The following is an 11,281-nucleotide window of genomic DNA, read 5'->3' as shown; positions in this document are numbered from 1 at the left end:
ACTGGGGAGCCCAGTATAGCCACATAGCGACAGCTTTCTATTTTAATGTGCCCTCTCTCGTCCTACAATCTTCCTATAAATCTGTCTGTGACCTACAACACACTAAGCCTAGCGGACCCCCGTCCGAGACTGTAGGAACAGGTATGCTGCAGCCGGCGTGTGAGAGCGTCACCCTTCGACCAGCGTCCAGGGCCAAACCCAGGAGCCGCTGCGGTCTTGCCTCTCTCTTCGGAGCTCCCGGTCCTAAGGCATTAGCACTCCTCTCACCCACTGACTTCCCTCCCTCCACTGTCACCTCCCAGGCCGCAGGCCAACACCTCTGGCACCATCTACACCTAAAGCTTCCTCGCTGGCCTCCTGCTTCCCGAAGGTTCCCACAAACAGGGGAGCGTAGTTCTTCCTGCAAATCAGATGACATCAGTCCCAGCCTGAAACCCTTCTTTGACTTCTGTTATGGACCGAATATACGTGTCCCCTTACAATTCCTCTGTTGAAGCCCTAATCCCCAGCGTGGCTGTATTTGGAGCAAGGAAGTAGCTAAGGTTCCAGGAGGCCGACAGGTGGGGCTGATCCCGTGGCAGTTCTTCCTCATTGGAGACACTGCAGAGAGCCCGCTCCATGCACGCACACTGACGTGCACGCACACCGACATGCACGGACACCGACAGGTTAGGGGAGTGCCGGTGGGAAGGTGGCCGCCTGGCCGGGAGGCGTCCCCACAGACCCTAACCAGCCAGCACTTTGACCTAGGACCTCCCACCTCCAGAACTAACCCAAGATGTGAGAATTTCTGTGGTTGGGACCCCCGTCCGTAGTATTTGGTCACGCAGTCTCAGCTGACTGAAACAGCTCTGTCTCCCGCGGAGTAAAACCCAGAGGCTTTGCCCTGGTCGCCTCTCTGCTACGTGGTCCCCACGCAGCCCCGGTCCCCACGCGGGCCAGGCTTGCTCCTGCCCCAGGCACCCACTCTGGGCTCTGCCCTCTGCCCCGGGCTCCTCCCCACTGACCTCACATCAGCAGGCAGGGCTTCCTTGAACACTGAGTTTAAAATAAGGGCACACAGCCCTCAATTTCTGCTTATCTGCTTGTATTTCTCCCCCACAGGATTTATCACCACCTAAAATTAGCTCTCTGTTCCCTTCGTTGGCCTGTTTCATGTGTGGCCCCCCTGAGGGAAGCTTGGGGGACAGGCCCTGGCCTCACCAGCAATGCCCCCTGTGCCGTGGTGCCTGGGACGTAGCTGGAGCTCAGAGATAGGAGTCAGGAATGTTCATCCAGAGAGGCAAATACCACACACAGAAGCTTTTCCTCAACACACGGGACATCCTTCTGTAGAAAGCAGCCATCACGGTAAGGTCCAGGGCCCTGGGGGCTTCGAGGCCCTCTCAGGGAGCTGTGAGCTCAAAGCTATTTTCATAACGGGAACACGGTATTTGCCCTTTTCTGCCTCGTTTCCAGCGGCTCCAGGATCTTGCTACAGAGAGAAGACAGAAGCAGACGTGAGAATCCAGCCGTCTGTGACCGTATAAAACAACGCCAGTCTTCCTAATAACAATTTTTGTTTTGGAATAGTCATTTCTCCTACAACATATTACATATATTAACATGTAATGGGTTTATTTTTCTTTTAAAATGAGTTAATTTTAATTTCTCAGTTCTAGTTTCTATTATGTGAAGCGTCAGCAGATGTAATCCACAACAACAAGTCTTCGGGGTCCCCAACGATTCTTTTTTTTTTTTTTTTAAAGATTTTATTTATTTATTTGACAGAGATAGAGACAGCCAGCGAGAGAGGGAACACAAGCAGGGGGAGTGGGAGAGGAAGAAGCAGGCTCACAACGGAGGAGCCTGACGTGGGGCTCGATCCCGCAACGCCGGAATCACGCCCTGAGCCGAAGGCAGACGCTCAACCGCTGTGCCACCCAGGCGCCACCCCCAACGATTCTTAAGAGTGTGTGCGGGGGTCCTGGGACCACAGAGCTTGAGAGCTGCAGCCACAGGCCCCGTCCAGCCGTCGACGAGATCCCAGCTGGTCTGTTTTACCCGTGTCCTCTCGTCACATTAAACAGACAAGCTGTAGACCAGTGTGTATAACACAACCCTTTCATGTAAAGTCGAAGAAACTATAATAATCATTTGTTTAGTGGTAATTCTGCATACGCAGAATTGGCCATGGTTTCTGGGGGTACTTCCAGGAGGGGAGCAGACAGAAGGTGGGGAAGGACTTATTTCTTCCTATGTGTACCCGTAGTGTGTGCATTTTTGTACAATGGGATTTATTCCTTTATTACACAGACTTTTTTAATTTTTATTTATTTATTTATTTATTTATTTATTTATTTATTTATTTATTTAAGTAGGCTCCATGCTCGGCATGAACTCAAGCTCCAGCGCGGGACTTGAACTCATGACCCTGAGATCAAGACCTGAGCTGAGATCAGGAGTCAGACGTTCAACTGACTGAGCCACGCAGGTGCCCCCAGACTCCTTTTCTAAAGAATGGAGGGGAAATGAAAGCCTGAGGAGGCTGGGCTAATTGGCAGGGGAGGCTCTCGGGAGGCGGAGGCCCGCACACCAGGCAGGAGTCCGAGGCCAGCGGGCGGGCAGCCCGGGCTTTGGAAGGCCTCGTGGACACGGGAGAATGGGGAGTGGTACCAAGGCCGGGCTGCGTGCTGGAGGATTGGTCTGCTGAGCTCAGAGCATGGCAGGGGACTCGGGGGGGGGGTTCAGTCGTGGAGGATTCAGAAATGAGCCCTCACGGTCCTGTGGGGAAAGCCCGCTGCCGCCGGGACGACGGAGCAGCCGCAGTGCATGGAGCGCCGACTCTGAGCAAGCCTGTACCAGGGGCCTCAAACACGTCACTCATGTACTCTGTCATGGCTCCTGGAGGCTTGCACCCAGGGGGCTGGCGCCCTCAGCATTTTTTGGCGGTGCCCAGGGGACTGATGCCCAGCTCTGGTGGTCGATGTGCTGCCCTTACAGCTGGAAACCGCCCGTGACCTTGAGAGCCGCTTCGCGCGCTCAGGCTCGCTAGCTGGCCCATGTGGTGGGAGTGGGGCGGGCTGGCAGATACACTCCCAGGGGCACTGCAGACAGGCGAGGGGCCCTGCAAACGTCCACCTTTTCCCCAGTCGCGGTGGGGGAGGTCCCAGATGGGGCTGCGAGTCTCACTTTTGCTCTGTTTTCCCCCAGCGTCCTTTCTTAACCTCCACCCCTTCTGCAGCTTGTCTTTCTGAGCAGACTTCAGCATCGCCGAGGTCCCACTGACGGCACTAGCCTTGGGGGTGGGGGGGAGTGACACGCGCAGAGTCTCGGTCCCCCACGCACCCCCCACCGTGAGAGCCACGTCTGCGGAGGTCGGGAGCAGCGCTTTGCGTGCCCCACAGTGCCCAGCACGGGCAACCCGCTGTGGCCGACAGGACCGGGCTGGCGGGCACGTCCTTGGCGCGTTTCTGCTACGGTTCGACCTTCTCTCAGGTGAACTCTCAGCCGAAAGCGTAAGCAATCAGTGTCCTGGCTTGCTGTGTGCTGGTCCCGCAGTTTCCAGCTGACTCTGCGGCTTCACGCTGGTGGTCTCCCTTGGCGATTTGCAGCCTGCTGCCAGCACTCCGTCCTGGCGCCTCTAGAAGTCCAGTCCCACCACATCTTCCCGTTTCACACACCACTTGTGATGAAGACATCCGGAATCTGCAGATAAAGAGCTTGAAGAGCACACATATCCCAACTTCAATTTCAGGCTGCATCGTCCCTTGAGTTAAATATTGATTTGGTATTTAAGTTCCATCAATATTTACCTCTTAAGTCAATAAAGCTTGATGTGTATCTCCACCGACTTGGGTATCTGCTTAGACTTTCCTCCACTCCAGCCTGTACTCCAGCAGTCTGGGGAGCAGAACGGGTCTCGTGGGCAGCAAGGACTTCCGGGTCCACTGGTTCCTCCTTGGGCCGCGGTGCCCTGCGTGGTTTCCAGGTCCCTTGCCCTGAGGTTGCCCCTACCTCCACCTTCACGGAGTTAGGAGGGGCCGCAGGTCTGTTGCTTCAGGTCGGCAAATGGCAGCATCTGCAAAACTAAACATGGTTTTTCCATTTGGACAGAAAAAAATATTCGCACTGATTTTGGCTAGTACTTCTGGGAAGCAAATTTCTGGAGAGAGTTACAAAAACAATCAGATGGCCTTAAAACTGGGACCAAGGAGATATGGGCTCTGGTTTCCACGGGTGGGGCCCTGCAGAGGGGACAGGAGGGCCCCTGCAATGCCTCTCAGCCTGAAGGAGTCTGTGGGTCCCTCAAACCACCCTGGGGGGCCAGCACCAATGCCACCAGCTGCAACCGGACCCTGGGAGGTGTTCTGGGGTCGCATTGTGGGAGGGGAGAGTTGGGAGGTCAGCTGAGCCAAGCCTCTCCACTTACGGAGGACAGAGGTGGGGCTGGGATGGGCTCTCCTGCCTCCCAGGGCAGCAGCCCTTCCTTAGTGCGGCGCCTAACCAGCCCGCAGCGGCTCTGCACGCTCTGCCCTGGGCGCGGGCAAGGGACAGACCTTCACCAGGTATGACGGTCAAGTTCACGTGTCAACGTGGCTGAGTCCCGGGTGCCCAGACGTTGGGTCTGACAGCACTCCGGGTGTCCTCAGCGAGGGTATTTCCAGATGAGATTAGCGTCTGAATGTGCACACTGGGAAAAGCAGATTGCCCTCCCCAGGGTGGGAGGTCTGGATAGGAGAGAGGGCCGGGGGAGTATTTGCCCTGGGCCTGTTTTCAAACTGTGACGTGGGTCTTCAGCTGCACTCGACGGGTGTGACCCCACTGCCCTCCCAGCTCTCCAGCTTGCACGTGGCAGCTCATGGGACTTGCCAGCCTCTGCAGTCACGTGAGCCCACTCCTCACGTGCACACGTGTCTGGATCTCCTCCGGGTTCTGATTCTCTGGAGCAGGCCGGCTGGTGCTCCAGGAGGCCCTGGGGTGAGTGTGCTGCACTCACGGATCTGAAGCCTGGGGCTTCCACGGCCTCTGACCCCACAGAGATGCGACACTGATATCCTGGCCACCAAAGGACGGATCGGGGCGAGCCCCGGGGCTCTCAGACGTTGGACGGCATCTAGGGGTGACGAAACAGTCAGCTCTCCACAGCACGTGGTTTTCAGCCACGAGCACCATATGTCTACGCAGGATTCAACACTGCAGGCAGCACGGCTCGGGTCGGTGCGCACCGGGGGTCGGGCACAGGAAGCTGTCACTGCTGCCGCCAGGGCGCCCAAGGGACCTGGTCAGGGGCGCAGGTTTGCAGGCAGGTGGGCGTGGGGGTGAAAGGGTCCCGAGCACCTCCCTGGAGCCCCGAGACCTCCCAGGGGCCCCACAAGCTCCTTCCTGCCCAGCCACATGTGCGTGACAACAAGAGCTTCTTCACCTCCTTCAAACAAAACAGCAGAAGGACGACAGACGCAGACAGGAAACCCAGCATCTTCGGCTCGGCCAGACAGCGAAGAGATGGACAGAACTATAAGTACAGCTGCTTGCCATGAAATACGTCCGTCAGAATATAAAGGATTTATCATTATTTTTAAATGAATTATTTTTATCATCATTATTTTTAAATGAATTAATATTGTTAAATGTTCTTGGTTTCCAATTTTCCGATACAGAAAATTTCTAATTGGTGATTTCTAACGTGGCAAATATCAACAGACGTAATTCACAGGAACAAATGCTCTTTGGGTCCTCCCAGCTCCTGAGAGTGTGAAGAGGTCCTGGCATGCTCCGGATTGCGGCTCTGCTCCCCTCCCCCACAACAAACCACCACCTCCTGTTCCTTGTCACCTGTCACACAGGCCTCCCAGGTGAGGGAGAGAAAAGCAAACACATCGGGCCTCTCAGGTGAAGGAGAGAACAGCAAACACATCGGGCTTTCCATTTCCCAGGCTCTGTTCTAAGCCCTTTGCAAATATTAACTCACTTGATCCTCATGTAATGTCATAAGGTGAGCGTTATTTACTAACTCCCATAGACAGGGGAAGCACAGAGAGGTTAAGGTACTGGCCCTTGGTCACACCTCTGGGAAGGAGCAGAGCCGGGATCCACAGGCAGCCAGGCTCCAGGCTCTGAGTCGCTGGGCTGTGCTGTCTCCCACGCCAAATTATGAGTCACTGATGCTCACTGGTCTGCTTCCTCGCAAGCTGCACCTGCGTTTTACTAGCAGTCTTTGATGTCCTGCTCTGTGGTTTGCAGTTGCAGGTGGTCCGGCCTCCTGTGGCCGACGCGCGTGCGGTGCGTGCCGCGTGTTCTACGTGGCTAGGGCTCGGCCCAACAAATCCGCAGCCAGGGGGTGAGCAGCAGAATCTTACTTCCTCCCAGTCTGGAGTCTGCAAGGCCGAGGTCAGGAGGGGGCAGGGCGGGCTCCTCCTGACACCTCCCTCCTCGCCGACGTCTGTGTCCAAACCTGCATGTCAGCGCGCCAGACCTGGGCCGCCCTAACCCACCGTGCCTCGTCTCGACTACTTGCCTGCAGAGATCCCGTGTCCAAAGAAGGTCCCCTGCAGGGCGCTGGGGGCTAGGACGTCCACGTGTGAACGTGGGGCGGGGGTGCATAATCCAGCCCCCGACTATCTACACCACAGCCGTGCTCCTGCTGTCGTTCTGTAACGCGAGCACCGCGGGGGTGTGGGGAAAGCGTCCCCCTCGGGCCGGCCTGCCGACCAGCCTTCGGCAGGGGAACAAGCCCGCGTGGGGGGCCGATCGAGAGGGCGCTCCGAGCTGAGTGAGCCCAGGGTTCGCTCTGCGTCTCCCTCTCTTCTCGCTCTTTCCCAGCCCGGCTGGCCACAGCGGGGACTTGAAGCTCAGTCCTGGAAGAGGCCCCCGGACTGAGGCTGCCGTGGCAGCAGGGAGGGGACGTGAAGGCTGTTCCTGCGGTGGGCGCTCGTCCTGCCCTCCTGGACACAGGCACAGTGACTTCCCTGGCACCAACACGGCTTCTCCAGGGCACCCCGCAGGCCAGGTGCTGCTGGGGGAGGTCTGGCTCTCACCGAGTGCTCCCTACAGCTGTTTGTGGCAGGGCAGTGCTCATATCCCAGTTACCGGGAGTAAACTGAGGCAACATGCGGTGACTCAGCAGAGGCCACATCATGGTTTCCTGGGAGGACAGCTTCTGTGTTCTTGGCCCACACACAGCAAGGTCGCCAGCGGAGCCTGGCACCTTCCACAAAAGCTGTTTTGTAAGATTAAGATAAAATAACGTGCAGATTTACAGAAGTGAGAGGCTGGGGGCTGATTATCGGCTACTCAAAAGGCCTCCCCAGAGGATCATGTTCAGCTGGAGGCCGTGGGGCCGGCGCGTCCTTCCCCTGCTCCTGACACGCCTCCCGGCCATGTTTGTTCCTAAAACTTATCACAACCTGCAATTTGATTAAACAATACATCAACTGTGGCCCCTGGAGTTCTGTTTCTCCGAAAACTGAGTCAAACGACTTTAGAAAGATTCCATAACGAGTTTGCCTTTAAAAATTGCCATTGTATTAGCTGTGGACAGGACACTTGTAGAAAATAGAGAAAATCATAACTAAAATATTTTTTAAAAATCTTTTTTAAAAAGAGGCTCAGTCCGTGAAGCATCTGCCTTCGGCTCAGGTCATGACCCAGGGGTTAGGATCGAGTCCCTCGTCCGGCTCCCTGCTCAGCCGAGAGTCTGCTTCGCCCTCTGCCTCTCCCCCAGCTTGTGTGCACTCTCTCTCTCTCAAATAATTAATAAAATCTTTTTAAAAAATCTTCAAAAAAAGAAAAAGAAAATAGGGAAAGTCATAAAAATGTAGAACTCTACGCTAAGATTACATTATGTCTTTAGTTCTCAATCCATCTTATTTATAAAATTTTCTTGTCGAGGTAAAAAATCCATGAAGCTAATCTTATTTGTACAGCTTGTGTAACTACCATGTCATTAAGGATAAGAGAACATTCCGGAACCCCAGAAAGTTCCCCAGTGCTTTTATCAGTGAGTATGTCCCCTTTAGTTATTACCTCCTATGCATCCTGCTTTAGGGAGACCCAACCCAGAAATCCCAGACTGTAACCCCAGGTGTGGTTTGCACCAGAAAAGACCAACAGTTCCCGGCAGCGACTCCAAGGAAAGGCCATGACTCCACACTAAAAAGAGAAAAGTGAAAGTGTGCATTGGTATGTCCGAAATTCAAGATATTTCTATACCTTTTTTAAAAAGCATTCCTTGCTTTCAGGACTCTTTCAATTAATCAACCAGCTGAAAAATCACTGCGAAGAGGATTTCTACTGTAGTTGAAGTAGTAAAATGCACTTACTTTGCAAAATTTTGATTTATCAGAACCTTGTCTAGCTATTCCATTCCAGAATTATCTTCAGTCTACTTGTTCAGTGCACAACACACTCTACAGGTCTCGCCCCCACTGAGCACAGCATAAGGCAGCTTGTGACGCTCTTCTGTGTGAATTCTGTTCCTTGACTGAACATAGTCACTGAGGCCGGTGAAACCCTTAACTCCCCGCGCACATAGTAGGTTCTCAATGACAAGTGTTAGCCTGAAGCCAACTTGCCATTTGTTTCTAATTTCGAGGAGTCGGCACAGATGCAGGCACCTGGACGTGCTCCTTCCTCTCTCCGTGCACACTGGACATGCCCTCCCCTGACACTCGGGGTCACGAGGACATGGGGTAGAAAGACCACAAGCCCCTTGAGCGCAGGACTGTGTCTTTTCATCCCTGAACCGAAGAGTGGATTCAGCGCCCTCTGTCTACCAAAGCACTGGGTGTTTAAGACTGTGGGCCCAGGGCCCAGGGTGGTGGATGGAATCCTGCCCCCCCAAAAGCTATGCCCAAGTCCCCAATACCTGTGAATGTGACCTTATTTGAAACTAGGTTCTTTGCAGATGTGATCAAGTGATGGCTGTGGATGAAGGGTGGGCCCCAACCCAACAGCTAGGCCAGAGAGGAGCTGGCCCCCGTGAAGAAGACAGAGGGGGCCATGCAGCCCCACGCCACGGAGCGCCACGGAGTGCCACGGAGCGCCACGGCTGGAAGCATAGCTGGGAGCCAGCAGTGAGTCCTGGAACCTCTCCGGTCTCCTGCAAAGCCTCCAGGAGGAGATTTCTAATGCTTTGAGCCCCCCAGTGGGTGTCTTACAGGTAACTTGAGGAGGACTGAAGACCCGGGCCCTGAGGACCGCTGTGGAACCGAGTCAGAGTGCCCACGTGCCCTGGGTCCGCCGTGGCTTCTTCTATCTGTTGTGCTCATCCCATGTGACGGGCCAGTTCTGCCCGCGTGGCTGAAGCTCTCAGAGCCCCGGCTCAGGGGAAAAATGCCCGAGGTCCCTGATGATGCCCACCACCCTCGCCCCTCCCTCTCTGCTCCTTGGTGACCCAGCTTTGCCAGCTGCTGTTTGTCTGCTGGGGTAGTGGGGATACCGGGGCCACCCACCCGTGGCTGACCAAGGCCTGTCAGGAGACGCCTGGGCCCAGAGCCCGCTGTCCCACGTGAGGGCGTGGATGGCTGGGCTGAGTTACAGGATGGTCCTAGGGGGTGAACCAGGATAACTGAATTAAATCTGGTTTCTTTTCCCAACGTACCCTGTATTTCACTCGGAGCCACGAATCTGAAACCCAGAAGATACCCTAAGCGTCTATAAGGCTGTTTCTTTTGCCAAGCCCCTCCCCGCCATGACCTGCTCCGGGGTCAGCAAGCTGGTGTCTTTAACCCCTTCTGACAGCTGAGGAGCCTCGGCGGCCCAGGGTGGCCGGGTCAGGTGGCTTGCCCAGGGGCTCCCAGGCCGCCAGTGGCAGGGCTGGCTCGAGTCCCCCACACCTAGTCCTGGGAGATCACAGGCAGCTTTCAGAGCAGCTGCACCCCAACCCCATCCTCCACCCAAAAGTCAGACCCCATAGCCGCCCTCCTCTCTCTGAAACTGCTCAGCAGAGAAGCTTCCGTGCAGATCTCAGGGGTGTGAAATCTTGTTATGCTGCTGACCTGAAGTCTGTCTGTGGCATTAAATGTCAGCATGCCCAAGGGCTGGGATGCTTTCCAAGGCTTGTGGGTTCAAAGCCTGGGAGGCTAGGAGATGATGACACCATTTACCTGGATCCCGAGGTTACTGGAGAAAGTGCTTATGAGTCAGGTGACATGAGCTCAGCATGGGAAAATAGGACAGAAACAAGAGCCATCGTTTCAGACCTGATATAACACACAGTCTGCTTGCAAAGCTGAAATATACACAAACGAAGCCTCTGAAATGCATTCTAAAGGGATTTATCTATAAGCACAAAATGACATCCAGGCTAACGTATAAGCACTGGCAGAAACGATGAGCTCACCCAAAGGTGAAGGGAGTAATCCTGGAGGCCTTCCTGTAGGAGAGGAGGCGTCTCCAGTCAGGTTTTACAGGCCAGGGATTGGTGACCAGGACATTCCAAAACGAGGAGTAGCACTAGCCAATACTCAGCAACAGAGCCTTTTATTCAGAAGTTTTGAGAGAGCACAGAGAGGAGAGAGAGAGGGAAGGAGGAAGACAGAGACAGAGACAGCAGAGACAGAGAGAGGCTTCTCATTTTGCTTGGGAACCAAGCACTCAGGAAAACAATTTGGAATCTTTTCAGGAAGCGTGCCTTCCTGCTTTCTTTCCGCTTCTCCCAGAGTCAATGGTCTAAACCCTCCTGTCGTGATGTTTGCGTAATTCCAGCGGTTCAGGTTGGTTTATTTAATTAGAGCGACGATCTCGGCCTGCCAGCCAGAGTCCATGAGACCTCAGCCCTGCTGCCCTCCGACCCCGCACGGGGGACTCGCTCACCCTCCGACCCTGGAGGCTATTTTTATCCGCTTGATCTCAGCGTGATTAGTAAAGGCAATTAAGCAGCCAGATCAAAGCTCAGGGCCGGCGCCTCTCACACACTCTTTAACAACCCTTCCAGGGTTTACAGAAATGAGCCTAGAAGGAATCAAGCATGGCCATGAATAAACATCACCCGAAAAAACATTAGGACGACCTCAGTCCACCTCTGGAAGAATGTTCCAGAAACCAGGGACAGAAGCGCCTGTGGGGTGGGGACCGGCTGGCTGGGAGGGAAGGGGCTTCATTTCACTGCATTCTCGGCTCCTTTCCCGTGTTGTCCACATGCTTATCCCACCACGGAGAAATAAATCCCTCAATGTCTGATGAAACCCTCACGCTCCTGCCTCGATTCAGTGCGAGGTTTTCTGAGACATTAAACTGAAGCCCCGGACCCCCCTATATTTTGTCGTGGCCTTTTTTTTTTTTTAATAAAAAAGTGTTATGT

General features: G+C 54.6%; 1 long non-coding RNA gene across 1 annotated transcript; it reads right to left on the bottom strand.

The window, feature by feature from the left end:
* Positions 1-1,725: 1,725 nt before the first annotated feature.
* On the bottom strand, positions 1,726-4,078 carry LOC148110319 (uncharacterized). Its single transcript, XR_015723739.1, has 2 exons — positions 3,795-4,078; positions 1,726-3,687 (listed from the first exon to the last, which is right to left on the bottom strand). It is a non-coding gene; the product is annotated as an uncharacterized LOC148110319 (long non-coding RNA).
* Between the last annotated feature and the right edge of the window lie 7,203 nt (positions 4,079-11,281).

The sequence above is a fragment of the Ursus americanus genome, chromosome 3, assembly GCF_024610735.1.
Source record: "Ursus americanus isolate L20-20 chromosome 3, mUrsAme1.1.p, whole genome shotgun sequence".
Classification (NCBI taxonomy): domain Eukaryota; kingdom Metazoa; phylum Chordata; class Mammalia; order Carnivora; family Ursidae; genus Ursus; species Ursus americanus.
The sequence above is the reverse complement of the archived record's forward strand: the minus strand, read 5'-3'. Positions and strand labels throughout refer to the sequence as shown.